This window comes from Diospyros lotus, chromosome 8 (genome assembly GCF_014633365.1).
Source record: "Diospyros lotus cultivar Yz01 chromosome 8, ASM1463336v1, whole genome shotgun sequence".
Taxonomy (NCBI): domain Eukaryota; kingdom Viridiplantae; phylum Streptophyta; class Magnoliopsida; order Ericales; family Ebenaceae; genus Diospyros; species Diospyros lotus.
In genome coordinates, this window is record NC_068345.1 from 40,483,963 (window position 1) to 40,511,274 (window position 27,312).

The 27,312-nt window shown below is 39.1% G+C and overlaps 1 protein-coding gene and 1 long non-coding RNA gene across 12 annotated transcripts in view; both read left to right on the forward strand.

Annotated features, from left to right (window-relative positions):
* The window catches only part of LOC127807354 (receptor-like serine/threonine-protein kinase SD1-8), an 87,210-nt gene that overhangs the window by 39,317 nt on the left and 20,581 nt on the right, over nt 1-27,312 (forward strand). The gene's annotated exons all lie outside the window — the stretch shown is intronic.
* On the forward strand, nt 1,995-17,085 carry LOC127807374 (uncharacterized). 6 transcript variants are annotated; one of them, XR_008024670.1, is made up of 3 exons: nt 1,995-2,110; nt 9,443-9,536; nt 16,951-17,085. It is a non-coding gene; the product is annotated as an uncharacterized LOC127807374 (long non-coding RNA). The 6 variants fall into 6 exon arrangements; XR_008024666.1 differs by lacking the exon at nt 9,443-9,536 and adding an exon at nt 16,488-16,581; XR_008024669.1 differs by lacking the exon at nt 16,951-17,085 and adding an exon at nt 9,906-10,040.

Sequence of the window (27,312 nt, forward strand, 5' to 3'; positions counted from 1 at the left end):
ACCAAAGTATATATAAACTTACCTAAATTTCTTATAATTAATATTATATTTAATTATTTTTCATAAATTTTCTCTTTTTAGGATCCACTTGCCACGTCAATAATTTATTAGCAAATATTGACAAAATTGAAACATAAGTGATAATACAGGTATTTTTGAAACCAAAAAATATAATCATGAACTTCATCTAAGCTTATTTAAAAATAATATTTTACCCTATTTGTTTCTAAGATTTAAAATATGTAGTCTCTCTTGTAATAATTATGTAATTAATTCATTGAGCATAAGAAATGAAAAAAAATTATAAAGCATTCTAAAATTAATATTATTAATTAATATTTTTTTATTGTTTGATAGATTCTTTGGGGGCAAAGCAGTGTGAATGGATTGGATTGGATGCCTCTGCAAACAAACTGCCAAGGCATTAGTGTCTCTGTGTCCTTGCTTCCTTCGACACCCCCATTTGCGTTAAAATAAGTCTCTGTCCCCCATTCCACCGCACTTTCTACAGCCATGACATGAAACGAACGAGAACGTTAACGCGAGCAAAACGAGGGCCCCCTCCGTGCCCACTTCGATCGAACTCGACGTGAATAATAGAATAAATTTAATAAAATAAAATATTAATAAAGACTCACATAGAAGTGGATATCATTTAATAGAACAAATATTTATATAAAATTTATAATTTAACTCTTATATTTTTATTTTTATATGATAATTTAAATTGTTTGCTATTTTAATTACACATTTGAAACATGTACTAAAGTTGTCGAACCAATCTATATTTGTAGTCAAATTTGAGATAAAAATATTGGTTAAAGAGATGTTAAACCAATCCGTTATCAGATCTAGATACAATCCATTTACTTCATCCATCCTATTGGTTAAGAAAAAATATGACACATGACGTTTCTATGTTGATTATAGACAACTCAATGTCATTACCATTAAAGATAAATTTTCTATTCCAATAATTGAGAACCTATTAGATGAGCTCAAACACACCTCTACATTCTTTAAACTGGACCTAAGATCTAGATACCATCAAATTAGAATGGATCCAAATGACATACCCAAAACAACCTTCAAGACACACCACGACCATTTTGAATTCACCATGATGTCTTTCAGTCTAACCAATGCACCTGCTACATTCCAAGCTCTTATGAACCAATTTTTTGAGCCATATCTCAAGAAATTTGTGTTAGTCTTATTTGATGACATCCTAGTCTATGATCTTTTTTTCGCTCATTTGAGATCTTGAGATTCAATCGATTGTATATCAAATGATCAAAGTGTGCTTTTGTACAAAGACAAGTAAAATGTGTGGGGTGTAATACCCTAAAACTTGTAATCTATTTCTATTTAATAAATTAAACGATTTCCCGATTTTCTTTAGGTTCTCAAAGACTTGGGAATTTGTGAGATTCAAGGATCTTTAGGGGACTTAAGGGCAATGGACTTCAAAGTTCATTTAAACCTAACTTTGGATTCCAAAACGATATCAAAAGTGGCTGTGGATTTCAAACCCGAATTAAATTCAATTAATGGACACATGTCACCATATGGATGGAGACACATGGGTAGAAATGATTACATGGACACGTGGCACCGTAGGATGGAAGCAATGATGAAGGCTCACATCTTGAGGGACACATGTCGTAGTAGGAAGAAAGTAATAATGAAAGCTCATATCTCGAGGACACGTGGCGCCGTAGGATGAAAGCAATCATTACGGCTCAAATCTCCATAACATGTGGCGAAAATTCATTCGTTAAAGGGTTAAAAATGTCATGATAAGGCTCATATCTCAAGAGCCACTTGTCACCATGGGAAGAAAGCAATAATTAGGGTGTAAATCTCAAGTGCCAAGTGTCGCCATCTTAGAAAGCCAAGTGTCACAATCCTATGGATTTAAGGGCACTATATAAGAATGCCTTGGGTTGGGTTTTTGGCCACTAAATTAAGGGGGTAAGTTGCTTATAATGGAGGGGAAACTCTGCTGTAAAGAAGGGAAGGAAACCCTGCCCGAGTAGGAGCCGAAAGCAAGCCGTTGGAAGGCACGAGCCCCTTGAAATCCGTGCAAAACAGTAACCAAAACTGCAAGGTAAGCTCATCTTCTTTCTGTAACCACGTAGAGGGTTGAAAGAGGAGTCCGTAGGTTCAAACGGCACTCGAATCGGAGTTAAAATGAGAGAGTTATGCCCGTTTTAATTTTCAGGGTCGGAAGTCCGTCTGGCGCGTGAGCCGCACGCGCCCAACAGAGCTGCGCGTCCAGGCGCGTGGCAGACTTTGTGGGAGCGCGTGTGGGCGCGTTATAGGTCTTCTTGGCTTGAAATTTTTCATGAAAACTCATAATTTTAGTATCTACTTATATATCTAAACTTATTTTAGGTTTGGATACAAAAAGGTCTCGGTTTTTATAGAACAGTCCACTTGGAGCGACGTTTGGCCGTGAATTTGTGCAACCAAGAAGTGGGAAGCTTCGGTGAGTGGTTTCTAAACTGTATTTCTTACATGTTGTGCATATTATTGAGCATGTTGGCGGTGATTGCAAGTGCATATCATGTTATTTCATTTCATACGCATGTTTCTTTCCATTTGTTCATGCATCACTACGTGTGGCTTGTGACTAGTTGTGAATATCATGGGTGAAGGGAGTCTTCACTTGGCCGTGTTGTTAGGCTGTGTTACATGATAAGGTTGGCAGGGGTGATTGCAACACCCTGGCGTCACATCCACCTGGAGCATGCATCTCTGCATTTTGCATTTGCACGCATGAAGTTATTTTAACCCTCACTTAGATTTAACGATCTAACCCGGGTGTTCATACCCCTGGAATATTCAAATGTTCCAGATCTGTCAAGCTCGGGCTCAAAGGGAGAAGGCCTAGAGGCGGCGCGAGTGTAGTTATCTTGTTTAGGCGTCTCTTATGATGTTGTAGTATGTTACAAGATTTGTACTCTTAACTTCGACAATATTTTGTCTTGTGGAGAATGAAGTCTACTTTCCCTGCTATCTTGATAAATTGTGTGTGTGAATGTTTATTTTATGGAAGTCCCAACATTTCAGGTTACGATCCTTACTGTAGTATATGGGATTTCCTTAACGCCCGTGTAAATATTATAGTACCTTATATACTATCTTGGGGTTGGGGCGTTACAGTTGGTATCAGAGCCCTATAATTTTGATTTGGGTTTAATGAGACTAACTTTGGAGATGTTGCCCTATATCAGGAATGGATCCATGTCAGCAGGGCAGCTTGTTTATATGTACGAACGATAGTAGTAATGAATAAGGATATGTAAGTGTATTTGTTGTTAGATGAAATCTCGTGGCCTACCAATAAACGTGACGAAGAAGTTTAAGCGATTATTGGGGATCTAGATTTTGAAATATTTGGGGAATGAGGAATATGTTCAAACACAAATCCGAGATTTTAAGAATTAGGAATAATGGCTTTTGGAAAATCAGGCGGCCATTTTTGGGGATTTTCAAGGGATTGTAGGATCTAATTGAGGATGAAGGTATTGGATTTCCTTTAGGTATGACTCATTAAATCTTAAGATTAGTAGAATTGAAAGACACTAGAACGACCAGAATGGTTAGTGCCTAGGGAAACTTTTGGGATTAGGGACACCATATGAAACTGGGCAAAGGTTGGGTAGGCGCAACTTAAGTACTGATGATAGCATTTGGGAATTTTCCGGATACATGGTGGTATGCTTAGTTTACTCATTTGTTGTAGATAGATCGTTAGAAGCCACACGTTAACAATGCTAGTCTTATGATTTCTTGTGTGGATGTTTTCAGATGGTGAACACCCGTCGGACCCGGAACTGTAGGCAAGGAAATGAAGTTTGGGAGGAAAGGACAGAGGCACCCCAGGGTAGCCAACCGCATGAGAGGAATCAAGAATATGGAGATCGGATGACCCGAGTCGAGCGGATTCTTGAGAACATGGTTGTCGTCATGCAAGGGACACGACCTACACAGCCAACGGGGCATATCAATCCCCAAAGTCCAGATATCAGCGACCGATTTCAGCGACTGAATCCACCCATTTTTCGAGGGAAAGCAGGAGCCGATCCTTGCGAAAGCGAGTATTGGGTGGAACAAATCGAGAAAATCTTTGACTTCATTGGCTGTGATGAGGAGGATAAGGTTAGTTGTGCCACTTTCCAACTTCGAGACGAGGCAGATCAATGGTGGAAGACGATGCAGAGGGCCTTACGAAGTCCTGAAGGGCAAGGTGAGCCAAATGTTTCGTGGGCGCGATTTAAGGAACTTTTCAATGCTAAGTACTTTCCTCTGTGCAAGAAGATGGAGAAAAGCCGAGAGTTCATGAACCTGCGACAGACCGAGGGCATGTCAGTTGCCCAGTATGAAGATAGGTTCACACGTCTCATTAAGTATATGCCTATCTATAATTTGGACGAGGAGGCCAAGGCTCAAAAATTCCTGGGAGGATTGAAAATGGAAATTCAACAAGCCTTGAGTTCTGTCGGGCCACGCACGTATGCAGAAGTAGTCTTTCAAGCCCAGACTGTGGAGAGTAATCATGAGAGGATGAACTCCTTGAGAAATGAATCCCAAAACCCAACAGACAGGAAGTTTGATAGAGGGTCTAACTTAGGACCTCGAGGGAAAAATTTCAAGAAAAAAGAGAATTGCCCTAAATGTCAGAAGTCACATTCAGGGAAGCCATGCAAGATAGAGACCCCAAAGTGCTATAATTGCGGAGCTAATGACCACATGATCCGTGAATGTACGAAGGGACGGGTGTGCTACAATTGTCAACGACCCGGCCATGTTTCCAAGGATTGTCCGCAAGGGAAGGGACCAGGTCAGCAGGGAGCAAATAAAGGGAGCCAAGGATTTCGCCAAGGTCGCGTATTCAACCTGTCAAAGGAAGATGTGACCTTAAATCCAGCAGTAATTCAAGGTACGATGATCTTTCTTAATACCTCGGTACAAGTACTGGTAGATCCTGGATCCACGCATTCATTCATATCTCATGCATTGACACGATGCTTAGAATTGGAGTTGGAAGAACTTAGTTACCCCATGGTGATAGCCACTCCTTTAAATAAAGAGATGGAAACCCGTTTGGGTTATAAGGATGGGAAGATTTCATTTGGAAATGGTGAGTGGGCAATTGAGCTTATATCCCTGGACATACAAGATTTTGATCTAATCTTAGGGATGGATTTCCTATCTAAATATAATGCCAAAGTGGATTGTCGTAGAAAGGTAGTAAGCTTACAAGACGAGTGTGGAACTTGGGTGAAATTTCGAGGTCAGGATAGTATTGGGGAAATCAAGCGAATAACTGTGCTTAAGGCCATTAGAATGATGGAAAATGGTGCTTATGGGTATCTAGCTTGTGTCGAAGGGGTTGAGAATAAGAAATGGGAATTAGGTGACATACCTGTGGTAAAGGAATTTCCTCAAGTTTTTCCAGAGGACCTACCAGGATTACCCCCTCATCGGGAAATTGAATTTGCTATAAAAGTTGTACCTGGGGTAAACCCGATATCTATACCACCTTATAGGATGGCCCCAGCAGAGCTAAAAGAGCTAAGAAGTCAGCTCCAAGACCTTTTAGACAAGGGTTTTATTCAGCCAAGTGTGTCACCTTGGGGAGCCCCAGTATTATTTGTAAAGAAGAAAGATGGGAGCTTAAGGATGTGTATAGATTACCGCCAATTAAACAAAGTTACCATCAAAAATAAGTATCCGTTGCCAAGGATTGATGAACTCTTTGATCAGCTACAAGGGGCGAGGGTGTTCTCTAAAATTGATTTGAGGTCGGGATATTATCAACTGAGAATTAGGGCAGAGGACATTCCAAAAACTGCTTTCAGATCACGGTATGGACACTACGAGTATTTGGTAATGCCATTTGAGCTAACCAATGCACCTGCTGCTTTTATGGATCTAATGAATAGGGTGTTTAAATCTTACCTGGATCAGTTTGTGATTGTATTTATTGATGATATCTTGATTTACTCAAAGAGTGAGGAAGAACATGAGCAACATTTAAGGATTGTTTTGGAGACTCTTCAGAAACATAAGCTTTATGCTAAATTTTCGAAATGCGAATTTTGGATGAGAAAGGTAGCTTTCTTGGGTCATGTCATATCGGAGGATGGAATAGCAGTGGACCCCACTAAAGTCGAGTCAATAAAAAGCTGGGGGTCGCCTAAGACGGTGACTGAAATAAAAAGCTTTTTAGGGCTAGCGGGTTACTATAGGAAATTTGTGGAAGGATTTTCCCGTATAGCTATGCCCCTCACACGACTCACCCAAAAGGGGGTTAAATTCGAATGGAGTGAAGCTTGTGAGCAAAGTTTCAATGAGTTGAAAAGGAGGTTGATTTCTGCACCCATCTTGTCAATGCCTAATGGGTCAGGAGGATTCATGATATATACTGATGCATCAAAAAACGGATTGGGATGTGTCCTTATGCAATATGGGAAAGTGATAGCTTACGGATCTAGACAGTTAAAGCCACATGAACGAAATTATCCCACGCATGATTTAGAATTAGCTGCGGTGGTGTTTGCCTTGAAGCTCTGGCGGCACTATTTGTATGGTGAGAAATTTGAGGTCTTCACGGATCATAAAAGCTTGAAGTATCTGTTCTCTCAGAAAGACTTGAATATGAGGCAGCGGCGATGGATGGAATTTTTGAAGGATTACGACTGTACAATCCAGTACCATCCTGGGAAGGCAAACTTAGTGGCTGATGCACTAAGTAGGAAAGGGCCTATGTTGATGGCCAGTTTGATGTCTCAGGAATGGGAACTGGTGGAGGCTTTTAGCCAGTTGACAGTGAATGTGATGCCTAAAGAAATGTCTGTTTACGTCGCTAGCCTAACAATTCACTCTCATCTTCTAGAACAGATTCGGCAAGCTACTTCTGAGGATTCGAGGATAAAGTCTTGGGTGGATGACCAAGGGCGAGTTAAGAATCCTGATTTTGATTTCTCGAATGGAGTGCTTCGATTCCAAAATCGAGTCTACGTGCCCAGAGATAAGGATTTGAGGCAAGCAATTCTGGAAGAAGCACATCGGGCTAAATATACTATTCATCCCGGAGCTACCAAGATGTATAAAGACTTGAGGGATTTGTACTGGTGGCCAGGAATGAAGAAAAGTGTTGCTCGATACGTAGCTCAATGTGATACCTGTCAACGAATAAAAGCTGAGCATCAGAAACCTGCTGGAAAACTTCAACCGCTAGAAATCCCCGAATGGAAATGGGAGCATGTGACCATGGATTTCGTAATAGGATTGCCAAAAACACCCACTGGAAATGATGCCATATGGGTAATAGTAGACAGGCTAACTAAATCTGCGCACTTCTTACCCATGAAGGTTGGGCATTCAGTAAGCAAATTGGCTCAACTCTACATTAAGGAGATAATTCGATTGCATGGGACGCCGGTCAGCATAGTCTCCGATAGAGACCCGAGATTTACTTCTCGATTTTGGGAAAGTTTGCAGCAAAGTTTGGGAACACAGTTACGTTTGAGCACTGCTTATCATCCCCAAACTGACGGACAGTCGGAAAGAACAATTCAAACATTGGAAGACATGCTACGGGCTTGTGTAATTGACTTTTCAAGGAGTTGGGAAGAGCACTTACCATTGGTTGAATTTGCATATAATAATAGCTATCACAGTAGCATCGGGATGGCGCCTTATGAAGCCCTCTATGGGAGGAAGTGCAGGACACCGCTTTGCTGGACGGAAGTGGGTGAGAGACAACTTTTGGGTCCCGAATTGGTACAAAGGACCAGTGAAAAGATCAAAATGATTCAAGAACGAATGAAGATTGCCCAAAGTAGACAAAAATCCTATGCGGATAACCGAAGGAGAGATTTGGAGTTCAAGATGGGGGATAATGTATACTTAAAGGTTTCGCCTTTCCGTATGATCTCCAGAGGAAAGAAGCAAGGAAAATTGAGCCCGCGGTACATCGGGCCATATGAAGTTTTAGAACGGGTTGGACCAGTCGCATATAGATTGGCCTTACCCCCAGCACTATCTAACATTCACAACGTTTTTCATGTATCTCAATTGAGGAAATTCGAGCCAGATCCATCTCAACAGACATCTGCAGAAGTAGTCGAGCTGCAAGACAATTTGTCATTTATAGAGGAACCTGTGGAAATTCTTGATCGAAAGGAGCAAGTGCTGAGGAATAAAGCAATACCGCTGGTAAAAGTGTTATGGAGACATCACAACCTTGAAGACATCACATGGGAAAGAGAACAAGAGATGCGCCAGAAATACCCTTATCTTTTTGATGTATTAGAGAATATGGAATAAATTTCGAGGACGAAATTTTCTTTTAAGGAGGGGTGAATGTAATACCCTAAAACTTGTAATCTATTTCTATTTAATAAATTAAACGATTTCCCGATTTTCTTTAGGTTCTCAAAGACTTGGGAATTTGTGAGATTCAAGGATCTTTAGGGGACTTAAGGGCAATGGACTTCAAAGTTCATTTAAACCTAACTTTGGATTCCAAAACGATATCAAAAGTGGCTGTGGATTTCAAACCCGAATTAAATTCAATTAATGGACACATGTCACCATATGGATGGAGACACATGGGTAGAAATGATTACATGGACACGTGGCACCGTAGGATGGAAGCAATGATGAAGGCTCACATCTTGAGGGACACATGTCGTAGTAGGAAGAAAGTAATAATGAAAGCTCATATCTCGAGGACACGTGGCGCCGTAGGATGAAAGCAATCATTACGGCTCAAATCTCCATAACATGTGGCGAAAATTCATTCGTTAAAGGGTTAAAAATGTCATGATAAGGCTCATATCTCAAGAGCCACTTGTCACCATGGGAAGAAAGCAATAATTAGGGTGTAAATCTCAAGTGCCAAGTGTCGCCATCTTAGAAAGCCAAGTGTCACAATCCTATGGATTTAAGGGCACTATATAAGAATGCCTTGGGTTGGGTTTTTGGCCACTAAATTAAGGGGGTAAGTTGCTTATAATGGAGGGGAAACTCTGCTGTAAAGAAGGGAAGGAAACCCTGCCCGAGTAGGAGCCGAAAGCAAGCCGTTGGAAGGCACGAGCCCCTTGAAATCCGTGCAAAACAGTAACCAAAACTGCAAGGTAAGCTCATCTTCTTTCTGTAACCACGTAGAGGGTTGAAAGAGGAGTCCGTAGGTTCAAACGGCACTCGAATCGGAGTTAAAATGAGAGAGTTATGCCCGTTTTAATTTTCAGGGTCGGAAGTCCGTCTGGCGCGTGAGCCGCACGCGCCCAACAGAGCTGCGCGTCCAGGCGCGTGGCAGACTTTGTGGGAGCGCGTGTGGGCGCGTTATAGGTCTTCTTGGCTTGAAATTTTTCATGAAAACTCATAATTTTAGTATCTACTTATATATCTAAACTTATTTTAGGTTTGGATACAAAAAGGTCTCGGTTTTTATAGAACAGTCCACTTGGAGCGACGTTTGGCCGTGAATTTGTGCAACCAAGAAGTGGGAAGCTTCGGTGAGTGGTTTCTAAACTGTATTTCTTACATGTTGTGCATATTATTGAGCATGTTGGCGGTGATTGCAAGTGCATATCATGTTATTTCATTTCATACGCATGTTTCTTTCCATTTGTTCATGCATCACTACGTGTGGCTTGTGACTAGTTGTGAATATCATGGGTGAAGGGAGTCTTCACTTGGCCGTGTTGTTAGGCTGTGTTACATGATAAGGTTGGCAGGGGTGATTGCAACACCCTGGCGTCACATCCACCTGGAGCATGCATCTCTGCATTTTGCATTTGCACGCATGAAGTTATTTTAACCCTCACTTAGATTTAACGATCTAACCCGGGTGTTCATACCCCTGGAATATTCAAATGTTCCAGATCTGTCAAGCTCGGGCTCAAAGGGAGAAGGCCTAGAGGCGGCGCGAGTGTAGTTATCTTGTTTAGGCGTCTCTTATGATGTTGTAGTATGTTACAAGATTTGTACTCTTAACTTCGACAATATTTTGTCTTGTGGAGAATGAAGTCTACTTTCCCTGCTATCTTGATAAATTGTGTGTGTGAATGTTTATTTTATGGAAGTCCCAACATTTCAGGTTACGATCCTTACTGTAGTATATGGGATTTCCTTAACGCCCGTGTAAATATTATAGTACCTTATATACTATCTTGGGGTTGGGGCGTTACAGTTGGTATCAGAGCCCTATAATTTTGATTTGGGTTTAATGAGACTAACTTTGGAGATGTTGCCCTATATCAGGAATGGATCCATGTCAGCAGGGCAGCTTGTTTATATGTACGAACGATAGTAGTAATGAATAAGGATATGTAAGTGTATTTGTTGTTAGATGAAATCTCGTGGCCTACCAATAAACGTGACGAAGAAGTTTAAGCGATTATTGGGGATCTAGATTTTGAAATATTTGGGGAATGAGGAATATGTTCAAACACAAATCCGAGATTTTAAGAATTAGGAATAATGGCTTTTGGAAAATCAGGCGGCCATTTTTGGGGATTTTCAAGGGATTGTAGGATCTAATTGAGGATGAAGGTATTGGATTTCCTTTAGGTATGACTCATTAAATCTTAAGATTAGTAGAATTGAAAGACACTAGAACGACCAGAATGGTTAGTGCCTAGGGAAACTTTTGGGATTAGGGACACCATATGAAACTGGGCAAAGGTTGGGTAGGCGCAACTTAAGTACTGATGATAGCATTTGGGAATTTTCCGGATACATGGTGGTATGCTTAGTTTACTCATTTGTTGTAGATAGATCGTTAGAAGCCACACGTTAACAATGCTAGTCTTATGATTTCTTGTGTGGATGTTTTCAGATGGTGAACACCCGTCGGACCCGGAACTGTAGGCAAGGAAATGAAGTTTGGGAGGAAAGGACAGAGGCACCCCAGGGTAGCCAACCGCATGAGAGGAATCAAGAATATGGAGATCGGATGACCCGAGTCGAGCGGATTCTTGAGAACATGGTTGTCGTCATGCAAGGGACACGACCTACACAGCCAACGGGGCATATCAATCCCCAAAGTCCAGATATCAGCGACCGATTTCAGCGACTGAATCCACCCATTTTTCGAGGGAAAGCAGGAGCCGATCCTTGCGAAAGCGAGTATTGGGTGGAACAAATCGAGAAAATCTTTGACTTCATTGGCTGTGATGAGGAGGATAAGGTTAGTTGTGCCACTTTCCAACTTCGAGACGAGGCAGATCAATGGTGGAAGACGATGCAGAGGGCCTTACGAAGTCCTGAAGGGCAAGGTGAGCCAAATGTTTCGTGGGCGCGATTTAAGGAACTTTTCAATGCTAAGTACTTTCCTCTGTGCAAGAAGATGGAGAAAAGCCGAGAGTTCATGAACCTGCGACAGACCGAGGGCATGTCAGTTGCCCAGTATGAAGATAGGTTCACACGTCTCATTAAGTATATGCCTATCTATAATTTGGACGAGGAGGCCAAGGCTCAAAAATTCCTGGGAGGATTGAAAATGGAAATTCAACAAGCCTTGAGTTCTGTCGGGCCACGCACGTATGCAGAAGTAGTCTTTCAAGCCCAGACTGTGGAGAGTAATCATGAGAGGATGAACTCCTTGAGAAATGAATCCCAAAACCCAACAGACAGGAAGTTTGATAGAGGGTCTAACTTAGGACCTCGAGGGAAAAATTTCAAGAAAAAAGAGAATTGCCCTAAATGTCAGAAGTCACATTCAGGGAAGCCATGCAAGATAGAGACCCCAAAGTGCTATAATTGCGGAGCTAATGACCACATGATCCGTGAATGTACGAAGGGACGGGTGTGCTACAATTGTCAACGACCCGGCCATGTTTCCAAGGATTGTCCGCAAGGGAAGGGACCAGGTCAGCAGGGAGCAAATAAAGGGAGCCAAGGATTTCGCCAAGGTCGCGTATTCAACCTGTCAAAGGAAGATGTGACCTTAAATCCAGCAGTAATTCAAGGTACGATGATCTTTCTTAATACCTCGGTACAAGTACTGGTAGATCCTGGATCCACGCATTCATTCATATCTCATGCATTGACACGATGCTTAGAATTGGAGTTGGAAGAACTTAGTTACCCCATGGTGATAGCCACTCCTTTAAATAAAGAGATGGAAACCCGTTTGGGTTATAAGGATGGGAAGATTTCATTTGGAAATGGTGAGTGGGCAATTGAGCTTATATCCCTGGACATACAAGATTTTGATCTAATCTTAGGGATGGATTTCCTATCTAAATATAATGCCAAAGTGGATTGTCGTAGAAAGGTAGTAAGCTTACAAGACGAGTGTGGAACTTGGGTGAAATTTCGAGGTCAGGATAGTATTGGGGAAATCAAGCGAATAACTGTGCTTAAGGCCATTAGAATGATGGAAAATGGTGCTTATGGGTATCTAGCTTGTGTCGAAGGGGTTGAGAATAAGAAATGGGAATTAGGTGACATACCTGTGGTAAAGGAATTTCCTCAAGTTTTTCCAGAGGACCTACCAGGATTACCCCCTCATCGGGAAATTGAATTTGCTATAAAAGTTGTACCTGGGGTAAACCCGATATCTATACCACCTTATAGGATGGCCCCAGCAGAGCTAAAAGAGCTAAGAAGTCAGCTCCAAGACCTTTTAGACAAGGGTTTTATTCAGCCAAGTGTGTCACCTTGGGGAGCCCCAGTATTATTTGTAAAGAAGAAAGATGGGAGCTTAAGGATGTGTATAGATTACCGCCAATTAAACAAAGTTACCATCAAAAATAAGTATCCGTTGCCAAGGATTGATGAACTCTTTGATCAGCTACAAGGGGCGAGGGTGTTCTCTAAAATTGATTTGAGGTCGGGATATTATCAACTGAGAATTAGGGCAGAGGACATTCCAAAAACTGCTTTCAGATCACGGTATGGACACTACGAGTATTTGGTAATGCCATTTGAGCTAACCAATGCACCTGCTGCTTTTATGGATCTAATGAATAGGGTGTTTAAATCTTACCTGGATCAGTTTGTGATTGTATTTATTGATGATATCTTGATTTACTCAAAGAGTGAGGAAGAACATGAGCAACATTTAAGGATTGTTTTGGAGACTCTTCAGAAACATAAGCTTTATGCTAAATTTTCGAAATGCGAATTTTGGATGAGAAAGGTAGCTTTCTTGGGTCATGTCATATCGGAGGATGGAATAGCAGTGGACCCCACTAAAGTCGAGTCAATAAAAAGCTGGGGGTCGCCTAAGACGGTGACTGAAATAAAAAGCTTTTTAGGGCTAGCGGGTTACTATAGGAAATTTGTGGAAGGATTTTCCCGTATAGCTATGCCCCTCACACGACTCACCCAAAAGGGGGTTAAATTCGAATGGAGTGAAGCTTGTGAGCAAAGTTTCAATGAGTTGAAAAGGAGGTTGATTTCTGCACCCATCTTGTCAATGCCTAATGGGTCAGGAGGATTCATGATATATACTGATGCATCAAAAAACGGATTGGGATGTGTCCTTATGCAATATGGGAAAGTGATAGCTTACGGATCTAGACAGTTAAAGCCACATGAACGAAATTATCCCACGCATGATTTAGAATTAGCTGCGGTGGTGTTTGCCTTGAAGCTCTGGCGGCACTATTTGTATGGTGAGAAATTTGAGGTCTTCACGGATCATAAAAGCTTGAAGTATCTGTTCTCTCAGAAAGACTTGAATATGAGGCAGCGGCGATGGATGGAATTTTTGAAGGATTACGACTGTACAATCCAGTACCATCCTGGGAAGGCAAACTTAGTGGCTGATGCACTAAGTAGGAAAGGGCCTATGTTGATGGCCAGTTTGATGTCTCAGGAATGGGAACTGGTGGAGGCTTTTAGCCAGTTGACAGTGAATGTGATGCCTAAAGAAATGTCTGTTTACGTCGCTAGCCTAACAATTCACTCTCATCTTCTAGAACAGATTCGGCAAGCTACTTCTGAGGATTCGAGGATAAAGTCTTGGGTGGATGACCAAGGGCGAGTTAAGAATCCTGATTTTGATTTCTCGAATGGAGTGCTTCGATTCCAAAATCGAGTCTACGTGCCCAGAGATAAGGATTTGAGGCAAGCAATTCTGGAAGAAGCACATCGGGCTAAATATACTATTCATCCCGGAGCTACCAAGATGTATAAAGACTTGAGGGATTTGTACTGGTGGCCAGGAATGAAGAAAAGTGTTGCTCGATACGTAGCTCAATGTGATACCTGTCAACGAATAAAAGCTGAGCATCAGAAACCTGCTGGAAAACTTCAACCGCTAGAAATCCCCGAATGGAAATGGGAGCATGTGACCATGGATTTCGTAATAGGATTGCCAAAAACACCCACTGGAAATGATGCCATATGGGTAATAGTAGACAGGCTAACTAAATCTGCGCACTTCTTACCCATGAAGGTTGGGCATTCAGTAAGCAAATTGGCTCAACTCTACATTAAGGAGATAATTCGATTGCATGGGACGCCGGTCAGCATAGTCTCCGATAGAGACCCGAGATTTACTTCTCGATTTTGGGAAAGTTTGCAGCAAAGTTTGGGAACACAGTTACGTTTGAGCACTGCTTATCATCCCCAAACTGACGGACAGTCGGAAAGAACAATTCAAACATTGGAAGACATGCTACGGGCTTGTGTAATTGACTTTTCAAGGAGTTGGGAAGAGCACTTACCATTGGTTGAATTTGCATATAATAATAGCTATCACAGTAGCATCGGGATGGCGCCTTATGAAGCCCTCTATGGGAGGAAGTGCAGGACACCGCTTTGCTGGACGGAAGTGGGTGAGAGACAACTTTTGGGTCCCGAATTGGTACAAAGGACCAGTGAAAAGATCAAAATGATTCAAGAACGAATGAAGATTGCCCAAAGTAGACAAAAATCCTATGCGGATAACCGAAGGAGAGATTTGGAGTTCAAGATGGGGGATAATGTATACTTAAAGGTTTCGCCTTTCCGTATGATCTCCAGAGGAAAGAAGCAAGGAAAATTGAGCCCGCGGTACATCGGGCCATATGAAGTTTTAGAACGGGTTGGACCAGTCGCATATAGATTGGCCTTACCCCCAGCACTATCTAACATTCACAACGTTTTTCATGTATCTCAATTGAGGAAATTCGAGCCAGATCCATCTCAACAGACATCTGCAGAAGTAGTCGAGCTGCAAGACAATTTGTCATTTATAGAGGAACCTGTGGAAATTCTTGATCGAAAGGAGCAAGTGCTGAGGAATAAAGCAATACCGCTGGTAAAAGTGTTATGGAGACATCACAACCTTGAAGACATCACATGGGAAAGAGAACAAGAGATGCGCCAGAAATACCCTTATCTTTTTGATGTATTAGAGAATATGGAATAAATTTCGAGGACGAAATTTTCTTTTAAGGAGGGGTGAATGTAATACCCTAAAACTTGTAATCTATTTCTATTTAATAAATTAAACGATTTCCCGATTTTCTTTAGGTTCTCAAAGACTTGGGAATTTGTGAGATTCAAGGATCTTTAGGGGACTTAAGGGCAATGGACTTCAAAGTTCATTTAAACCTAACTTTGGATTCCAAAACGATATCAAAAGTGGCTGTGGATTTCAAACCCGAATTAAATTCAATTAATGGACACATGTCACCATATGGATGGAGACACATGGGTAGAAATGATTACATGGACACGTGGCACCGTAGGATGGAAGCAATGATGAAGGCTCACATCTTGAGGGACACATGTCGTAGTAGGAAGAAAGTAATAATGAAAGCTCATATCTCGAGGACACGTGGCGCCGTAGGATGAAAGCAATCATTACGGCTCAAATCTCCATAACATGTGGCGAAAATTCATTCGTTAAAGGGTTAAAAATGTCATGATAAGGCTCATATCTCAAGAGCCACTTGTCACCATGGGAAGAAAGCAATAATTAGGGTGTAAATCTCAAGTGCCAAGTGTCGCCATCTTAGAAAGCCAAGTGTCACAATCCTATGGATTTAAGGGCACTATATAAGAATGCCTTGGGTTGGGTTTTTGGCCACTAAATTAAGGGGGTAAGTTGCTTATAATGGAGGGGAAACTCTGCTGTAAAGAAGGGAAGGAAACCCTGCCCGAGTAGGAGCCGAAAGCAAGCCGTTGGAAGGCATGAGCCCCTTGAAATCCGTGCAAAACAGTAACCAAAACTGCAAGGTAAGCTCATCTTCTTTCTGTAACCACGTAGAGGGTTGAAAGAGGAGTCCGTAGGTTCAAACGGCACTCGAATCGGAGTTAAAATGAGAGAGTTATGCCCGTTTTAATTTTCAGGGTCGGAAGTCCGTCTGGCGCGTGAGCCGCACGCGCCCAACAGAGCTGCGCGTCCAGGCGCGTGGCAGACTTTGTGGGAGCGCGTGTGGGCGCGTTATAGGTCTTCTTGGCTTGAAATTTTTCATGAAAACTCATAATTTTAGTATCTACTTATATATCTAAACTTATTTTAGGTTTGGATACAAAAAGGTCTCGGTTTTTATAGAACAGTCCACTTGGAGCGACGTTTGGCCGTGAATTTGTGCAACCAAGAAGTGGGAAGCTTCGGTGAGTGGTTTCTAAACTGTATTTCTTACATGTTGTGCATATTATTGAGCATGTTGGCGGTGATTGCAAGTGCATATCATGTTATTTCATTTCATACGCATGTTTCTTTCCATTTGTTCATGCATCACTACGTGTGGCTTGTGACTAGTTGTGAATATCATGGGTGAAGGGAGTCTTCACTTGGCCGTGTTGTTAGGCTGTGTTACATGATAAGGTTGGCAGGGGTGATTGCAACACCCTGGCGTCACATCCACCTGGAGCATGCATCTCTGCATTTTGCATTTGCACGCATGAAGTTATTTTAACCCTCACTTAGATTTAACGATCTAACCCGGGTGTTCATACCCCTGGAATATTCAAATGTTCCAGATCTGTCAAGCTCGGGCTCAAAGGGAGAAGGCCTAGAGGCGGCGCGAGTGTAGTTATCTTGTTTAGGCGTCTCTTATGATGTTGTAGTATGTTACAAGATTTGTACTCTTAACTTCGACAATATTTTGTCTTGTGGAGAATGAAGTCTACTTTCCCTGCTATCTTGATAAATTGTGTGTGTGAATGTTTATTTTATGGAAGTCCCAACATTTCAGGTTACGATCCTTACTGTAGTATATGGGATTTCCTTAACGCCCGTGTAAATATTATAGTACCTTATATACTATCTTGGGGTTGGGGCGTTACATGGGGCATATAATTTTAGGAGTTGGAGTGGGTACAAACCCCAAGAAAATTGAGGGTGTGATGATGCGGAGCCGATCACCTTCTTCTGTCTCGGACCAAGTACCTGCAAAAAGGGTGGGGACTCGCTCCCCGTGATCCCTCCGACACTCAAGTCAGTTCATAGGGTTTTTGAGGAGTATAATAGTAATGGAAGATAGTAAAAGAGTCCCTTAGGAGTCAGATCAGATCCCCATACCTGTAGAGGTTGCCCTCTATTTATAGATGTCCCGTGGCCTTTCCCTTAGGAGATAAGATATATTTCAAAAGGAGAGGTTGATCCCCTTTCCATGGGGAGAAAAGATAATCTTCCCTAATAGAGATAATTCTTGGGATATTTAAAGATATCATTGGTTGACTTAATCTTCTTCTTTATCTCTTTCCAGTTCAAAATCATAATAAAGATTATAAAGATAAGCGGAGCTCCTAAGTCTTGACACGTGGCGATCGCATATTGGTCTTTATTGGCACACATGGCTCCGAGTTAATGGTAACCTCCCAGGGGTAGTACAGTAAAATTGCCCCCTGTAAATATTCCCTCATCAGGGTGTAATGGCATAAGCTAAACCCACTAGTATTAGAGCACTAAGAGGGTTCGCCGGTTATTACCAAAGATTTGTAAAGAATTATAAAATGATCAGCAAGCCATTGATTGAGTTATTGAAGAAATATGGCTTTAAATGGAACACTAAAGCTGATAAGGCTTTTGAGCAATTGAAAAAGACACTAAGTGAAGTACTATTGCTTGGCTTGCCTGATTTCAGCAAACCATTCACATTGGAAATAGATGCTAGCAACTATAGTATAGGGGTAGTACTTTCATAGGATAGCAGGTTCCATACCCTTCCTTAACCAAATCCTAGTCCCCAAACACCAAGGACTTATCATCTATGAGAAAGAGTTGATGGCAGTCCTAATAGCAATGGAGAAGTAGCGACACTATTTAGAGGGAAGGAGATTTGTCATCAAAACGAATCATAAAAGTTTGAAGTTTCTATTGCAACAAATGTTGCATACTCAATTGTAGAAGAAAAGTATGATTAAACTTATAAGGTTGGATTATGTAATACATTTCAGGAAAAGAAAGGAAAATGTAGCAGCAAACGTTTTGTCTCGCTACCAAGAAGAAAGAATAACAATAGCCATTTCAGCAGTAATACCGAATTCGCTCTAAGAGGTCACAGACCAAAGGGTTATTGGAACAGTTGAGCATAGATGCAAATAGCTAGCATGATTATTCATTTAGCAATGGAATGATATGGTACAAAGGCAGGTTGGTGATTGGAGAGTATGAGCTTAATTCCAAAAACTAGTCGACTTTCACCTTTGATATTTATACCAGTCTCTAAAAAATCCTAATTGATAAATTAATGCCTCCATTAACCTTAATGGGAGGGGAAAAAAAATAAAGAAATGAAGACTAATTTTGCTTCCTGTCGGTTACTATTGAAGCTGTTTCTCTTCTTATAATTTTAAAAATAAGATAATAATGATAATATTAAAATAAAAAACTTTTTACAATTATTCTCTACGACTTTTTTACACTTTGATAACGTCGTATAATGATTTCATTATTAATTTTATTAAATATATTATTTTTAACATACACAATTAAGCTATCATTCATCTATTGGTCTTCAATCTTATTACGTAATCGATTCTTCACAATGTTTATTGCATAAAATACTCTTTCAACTGTTATAGTAGCAACCGAAAGAAAGAAAATTGAGTGAGTATTGGAAAAAAAAAAAAGAAATAGGATAAATTTTAAAAATTAAATGGATTAGAACTTAGGACTTAGTGAATTTGGACCATTTAACCTATTTAAACTAAGTTTTAATACAATAATTTTAAATTAATTTTAGAAGTTAAACTTAATTAAAAATAATATAAAATAAAAAAAATTAAGATCTGGAGTGGCCCCCACTGGGCCTCACTTAGCTCCGTTTTTGCTCTCCGCTTCTTCTCCTTCTACTCATTTTTCTTTTTATCTTCTTCTTCTCTCCTCGATAGCTGCTGCGACCATTTGAGTTCTTCCAGACTAGTTGAACTCTAGCTCCTCAAAAATCTATCAAATGCCTTTGTTTTTCTTACAATTTCACTCAACTGGACCCCTTTTCTACTTCTCTCTTCAAATTTCTCATTCAAACACTCAGAATCAATTTAAATCTGGATTGATTTTTGCCCCAACCCTTGAACCATAGGCCCTAATTACACACAAAATCCCACCAGTCTTGCCACAGGGGCACCAGAGCAGTGTGGCGGTGAACTGCCACACTGCAAATTTTCAATTTTCTAAAAGTTGCAATGTGGCCCCTCCAGTCTAGTTATTTTCCTTTTTGCCCTTACATCATAGCATCCTCACTTGGGAATTTACACTGGCCCCATGTGAATTAAAATTCCACTTGTATCTTTAAAACTTGAAAAAATTACACCAATACCCAAGAATTAAGGATGTGTTTGATTGCATTATTTAGAATTTAATTCTAAGTAATAATTGTCTAGAAAACAAAAATCACTCCACTCCCTTGAAAAATAAATTCAATGGAAATAAACTTTAAATGTTTATACTATACACATTTTTTCACAGAAAAATTAAGAATATTTAATTATTTCTATAAAAAATATTATAATAATTATATATTTTCTATGATAAATATATACAATTAAACACATTCTAATTGGAATTTGCCACCAATTGCCCCATTAAATTTACCAAAAAAAACATCCTCCATAAGTAGTAATAAAAGGGTTTGGGCCCCATTTTATGATTTTTCCCCCGAAATAATCTTCTAAAATTAATTTATATAAACACAAAAATTGATTAAAAATCCTTAGTAGTATAATCTCTCTCTCTATATAATATAATTTATTACATAACATTTTAGTTTTTTTTTTTTCTTTTTGCTAGAAATTTTAGTTTTTACATACACTTATGTACATTTTATAAACATTATGTACATTTTATTATCATTTTGTATAGAAAAATAAAGTGCATATATATACCATAATGTCAAAATCTATATTATGTACATTTCAGACTAACTTATGTTATTTTGATAAAAATCTATATAGTGTACATTTCAATTTGAATTATATTATTTTGTTAAACATTGGATGCTACTGTAAAAAAATGATATATTATTATATTAAGTATCGTTTTTGTATATAACTTAATATTCTTACATCCTTTGGTCCATAATTTATTTATTATGAATATTTTTACTACGTTAAAAGTTCCTAATTTTTATTGCATATAAAAAATAGTGCCCTGATACCTCAAGTACAAGTATTATACCATAGCAAATACAAAGTAAAGGGGGGTCGTAGAATGATTTTAAAGATCAACAGATAATCTTTATTGCATAGTGTGACCTCCTATAGTTGAAGTGCATTGCAAATTCAGGATAATATCAATTCTTTTGTTCCACCAAGCCATTTCTCCTGGTGGCACATGTGATAATGAAAATGTCGTGTTAATTGTTTGAGATTTCTAAATATATAATTTGAGCATTATACCTTAAGGATAATTTAGGAGCATAATACGATGCAAATTTCCTTTAATGCCAACGCAATAGCATAATTAAATTTAAATAAGATCTCAAATCATTTTATTTTATAATAATAAAAAAAAAGCAAAAGTTCTTATTAAGATTAAGCTAAAGTTCAAAAACTATAAAAAAACCAACTAATTAATAGCCTGTTTGTTTGGATTAGCAATTTGACCGCTTATAAGCTGTTTATAAGCTATGTAGCGTTTTATAATTAAGTGTTGAGTGATAATAATTAATTTAAAAGTTACGTAACTTAAAAACTATTATAATAGCATTTTACAAAAGTTGGTACCCCCAGCATTTGCAAAAAACACTACTACATTAACCATGTAAAATATTATTCTGCCCTCAAATATTTTTTATATTTACAGGCTTATCCTTGTTATTACCATTACATCTCCTTCCTTGCTCTCTTCTCCCATTTACTTCCCTTCGCTTTTGCCATTACCGTCGTTGTTGTCATCGTCCAATTGAGCCGCCACAAGCAACCTTGTGTTGGTGGGTCGCACCATCGCCGCATCTGGTTCTAGATCTGTCGCCACAAGCCGTCCAGCGCCAACGACGCTCCTCCATTACTGCCATCCTCGTCGCCATCAACCTTGATCGTCGTCTCTTCCATGTCCGTCACCGTCGTCCACCGCCCACGTCTCCATCGCCAGTGGCATCCCTAATCGACCTGTAAGTGTATATATAATATATATTTATGTACAAAACAAATAAATATTTTAGAAATAATTTATTTAAATATTAATGTTTTAAATGTATTGATAAAATATAAAAATAAAGAATTATATATAATGTATAACATATATATTTAATATTTTTATGAAATAAATCTAAATTTATAAATATAAAGTATTATATTAATATATTTTTTAATAATTATATATAATTTATCAACTTGTAATTGTAAGTATTTTATCAATGAAAAATTAATTTATAATTTTTTATAAATAATAGTATTTTTATAAATTTTATTTATATTATTCAGCATCATGTCTATTTTACTCTTTTTGTCAAGTCCTGACAACTTATCAGTTTTTACAAATCAAATACATAATTATTAACTGATAGCTTAAAAATACATATATTCAAACACGTTATCAACTTAAACGTTATACAATTTTTATATTAAAAATTAACTAACTTAAAAGCTCAAATAAAAAACGATAAGCCAAACAGCTTCTAAGAGACAAGACAAACCCAAGCAGCAAAGCCTTAAATAGCAAATACAAAGGGAAGCACAAAACAAGACAAAATGGAGACTATATCCACGATAGCACAAATAAAAATTACACCAAAACCAAATGCACTAACACCAAGAACTCACACAACAAACAGAGAAATAGTCAAAAGAATAGCCCCTGCAAAAAAACTCCTAGGTGCAAACCAAAACAGAAAAATAATGCTCAAGAAAACCTCTAAATCAAGAACTCCCAAACCAGACCAATTCCGAACACAACCAATTATTTTCACAAATAAAAGAATAACAAAAAAAACATGGAAAGTTGATCAAAATCCATTCCTCCATACTGAATTTCTAATAGCATGAATTCATCACCACAAGAGCTATAGGAATTCTAGATTTATAATCATGCCAATCAATATCTAATGGCAAATAGCATGAATCATACTAAATTATTATTATTCAGGCAAATTTATTCTCCCACATAGGAAACAAGAATTTGAAACCACTCCATCATGCCAATCAATATCTAATCTTAGATAGCATGAATCATACTAAAATTATTATTATTATTATTATTATTCAAGCAAATTTTACAAATAGGACACCTGCTCATTTTTTACAAAATAATACTCCCTACCAGCTACTGTATCAAACTGCAGTTGATTACTCATTTTTTCAGAGTTTTTGGGAGTCTTTGATTTGCTTCCACACTGCCCTTTCTTAGAAACAAATTTTCCCTAAGAGCCGCAACTTGTATTTTCTTGGGATATCCTCCAAATGTTGAAGGATACAAGTTATATGATCTCACAACCAAATTTGTGTTTGTTTCCAGAGATGTGGTATTTCATGAGAATATTTTTTCTTTCCACTCTATCACTACTTCTAATGAGCTTGTTGATCTCTTTCTTGATATGGTGCTACCTGTCTCTTTCACCAAGCCACCATCTTCATCTACTTCTAAATCTTCACCTAGTGTGTTCTTCAATTTAGATGAAAGACAGTCTATCACGTCCAATTCTTCTCCTAATATTTTGGTTTATGCTCTTATTTGCAAATCTGCTTGTGTTATTCTTTCTCCTTCTTATCTTCAAGATTACCATTGCAACTTATTGGCTCATCATCTCCTCCTACAGTCCATTCATATCCTTTGCAATGTTATCTTACCTATTCAAAATTTTCTCCTGCTCACAGCTCATTCCTTCTTACTGTATCTTCCAATTTTGAGTCTCAATTAGGGGTGTGCATTCGGTTATAACCGAACCGAACTGCCCGATTTTAGCTAACCGAACCGAACCAACCCTAAACAAATAACTGAACTGAACTACTTCACTAATCGATCGAAGTAATCAAAACCGAAGTAACCGATTTTAAATTTAAACTAACCGAACCGAAACCTACCCAAAAACTGACTACCATACTACCGAACATATACGAAGAATGAATGGAGTTGGGCACAAAATAAGATTAAATGAACATGATAAAGAGAAACATAAACAAAAAAAAAAAATGGTAGCTTAAGATCGTACCAATGGCAGATGAAGAAGCACAAATCTAGAGATGAAACTAACCTCAAGGTTGCAGCGAGGAAGAAGAATAGCAGTTAGCTGCTCGATCCAGAGATGAATGTCGAGCAACGGATCTGGAGTGAGCGTTAGGAACATAGGGTTTTGAGGTGAGGCGGCCTCTTCAACTCTTTGTCTCTAAGGGATAGTGGTGGTGACGACGACTGTGGATGGCGGTGGGGGGTGGCCAGCAGAAAAGAAGAAAGAGACTTCTCTCTTGTAAAGGCGGGGCACGGACTCAAAAGGGTCGAACAGTTACCACAAGAGGGTTGTGGAGTAGGAGAAGACGGTCTTCTCGCTCTACTCATCGACCTTGATCTAAAGTTTCATCACGTCGCCTCAGGCTGGGGCGCCGACGAGGCCGGTGCCGACAGTCGGATCATCCTTCTCGAAGGACCCAACGTTGCGAGGGTGGCTGTAGTGATCCACAACCTTCTCGTGGTCGTGGTAGGGGATGGAGAACTTGAGAAGCTGCGTCACCAGTGAGGCAAGGGATGGAGTAATGGAGAAGAGAACAGGATAGGAGAAGGCTATCGGGAAGGGAACCCGCCTGAAGCTGCCAAAAGAACTCGCGTGGGGTGACATGGTCTGCCAGAACCACGTGGGGTGCTGCGCTCGTGCGTGTGTGGGGGGGGGGGGTTACGAAATATACGATTCAGTTCCGATACTTCGGTTATTTCAAGTAAAAAATCGAACCGAACATCGAAAATCAATTTTTTAAAAAAAAATTAACCGAACCAAAATTTTGAAAAAAAATAACCAAACTGAACCAATCGAACTTATCAATTTGGTTTGGTTCTATTACTTCGGTTTAACCGAAGTTGTGCTCACCCCTAGTCTCAATTCTATCATCAAGCTATCAAACTTGCTCATTGGAGAGATGCCATGACAATTGAATTGGATGCCATGCATTTGAACAACACTTGGATTGTTACCTCTCTTCCACCCAACAAGCATACCATTGGATGTAAGTGGGTTTACAAAACTAAGTATGAAGCTAATGGTTCCATAAAGAGGCATAAGGTTCGTTTAATGGCAAAGGGGTATACTCAACAAGAGGGGTTAGATTTCTTAAACACTTATTCTCCTCTTGCAAAGATTGTTATGGTGAAAATCTAGCTTGCTTTAACTATTATGAAGCAATGGATCTTTGTTCAGTTAGATGTCAATAATGCTTAGAGGTGTCAAAAGGGCTGGGCGGCCCGCGAGCCGCCCAGCCCGGGACGGGTCGAGCTTTGGCCCGGCCAAAGAAATTGGGCCTGTGGCCCGTTGGGCCAGTAAGGCTCTTACTCATTTTTTTTTAATTTTGTTATTTTTTAGTAATTATTGATATTGGATACTAAAAAAATTAATTTCGCAATATATATAAATAATAACCATCAATTTATTTAAAATTTTTAAATTAATTTTTTATATATTTAAATTATAAATAAACATTCTCCTTTTTTTTATGTGTACATTATTTTTCATATCAATTCACAAGAAAATTTATAAGGTATATAGAATTTTGAAATATAAAATGATGAAATAATATTTAAAACTTAAGAATTAAGATAGAAAATATTTTAAAAAGAAAAAAACTAATTTTTATATATGTATTATTTTGATATTTATTATGTATATATTATATGTATTATTTTTAAAAAAAAAAGGGTCGGGCCCGACCCGTTAGGCCCTATGGGCTAAAGGCCCAGCCCGGCCCTCTAGCCCACGGGCTGGCCCGGCCGGGCTGGCCCGACCCGGCCCCTTTGTAGGGGGGCCGTGGGCCGACTCGGGTTGGACCGGGCCGGCCCTTTTGACATCTCTAATAATGCTTTTCTAAATAGAGATCTATTTGAAGAAGTATATAAGGATTTACCTATTGGGTATAAGCTTTCTATTTCTATTATTCAGGGGCAGAAGTTAGTGTGTCGTTTGCATAAATCCATCTACGATTTGAAGCATGACAATGGTTTGCCAAATTTTCTCATGCTCTTATTAAGTTTGGTTTTCAACAGTTTAAATATGATTATTCTTTATTTAACAAAGGCAATGGTTCTTCCTTTGTGGCTCTTCTCGTTTATGTGGATGATATCATCATCACTAGTTTGGATTTGACTGTTATAGACTCTCTCAAATCTTTTCTCCATAGTCAATTTAAGTTGAAGGATCTTGGCTGATTGAGGTATTTTCTTGGGCTTAAAATTGCTCAATCTAAGAGTGGGATATTTCTTTCTCAAAGACATTACACTTTACAACTCTTAGAAGATATTAGTTTTCTTGGTTATAAACCTGTTAACCTGCCTATGGTTCATAATCTTAAATTGAGTGTGCATGACGGTGAGCTACTTGAGGATTCATCAATCTATCGACATCTTATTGGCCGGATACTCTATCTCACCATTTCTCGGTCCGATATCACATTCATGATTCATAAACTTAGTGAATTTGTATCTCATCCTCGCAAGCCCCATTTAGATGTTGTTCATCACTTGTTACAGTATCTCAAATCCACTCCAGGTCAAGGCTTATCTTTTTCAACTCCCTCTTCTTTACAGCTTCGGGCAATCTTGGATGCGGATTGGGGGTCATGTTTGGATACATGTCGTTTAGTTACTGGTTACTGTGTATTCCTCGGTGATTCTTTGGTCTCGTGAAAATCTAAAAAGCAAACCACGGTGTCTCGGTCCTTAGTTGAGGCTGACTACCGTGTTTTAGCTTCTATTGCTAGTAAGATCACTTTGCTTACTCAAATTTTGGTGGATTTTCAAGTTTCTCTCTCATCTCATACTTTATTGTTTTGTGACAATCAAGCTACCATGCACATTGCCAACAACCCCATATTTCATGAACGTACCAAATACATCGAGCTTGATTGCCATTTTATTAGGGACAAAGTGGTTGCTAGTCACATCAAGCTTCTTCATATTTGATTTCATCATCAATTTACAGATTTGTTTACTAAAGCTTTCCTAGCTCCTCAATTGTTTTCCTTATTGTCCAAGATGGTTGTTGTTAATCCTCAATTGTTTCCTTTGTATTTTCGGTATTTGCTTTCAATGAAAATTATGTAATTCAACATTGTAGTAGTTTTAGGTATTTAAATTGAGATCAATAATGAGAAGGATCAATAAGGCATTTTACAACTTTGTCTATTCGTTCTCTGTCGTGAAATTTATACTCTGACATAGGTACAAGAATTTGAAGCCACATGTGTACCTTTGTCAATTGACTCATTTCATCGAAAATATAACAAGAACAATTATTAAAATCCTAAATTCGAAAATAGAAATTTGTCAATTGACTCGTCGCATCGAAAATATAGGATGCCTACAGTTGTGAAGATTTAAAACCTCACTACAATCCTCTTTAACCATGCTGCAACACACCATGTTAAACCATTCCTCCGCACCCCTATTCCTCACTTCTGCCTCTTAGACGGCCCATCACCTATTATTTTCGACAGATTGAAGCAGTATGAGACCGGGATTTAACTCACAAAATTAAGGCAAATGGTGAGGAACCTCCCTTTGTCGATCCAAGCATTCCATGCTGACTTTGACCATTCAAAACATTCGAGGTTGAATGCTCTAAGGCTCCGAAATGGTGAAAGAGGATTTATGTCATTTGAAGGCTGTGAAAAGTTGATGGTACTGGGAGTTTGAAATTAGGGCTTTGGAGGTTCTATTTGGGGTATTGGAAATTAGAGTTATCTTTGAAACGGGATGATGATAAC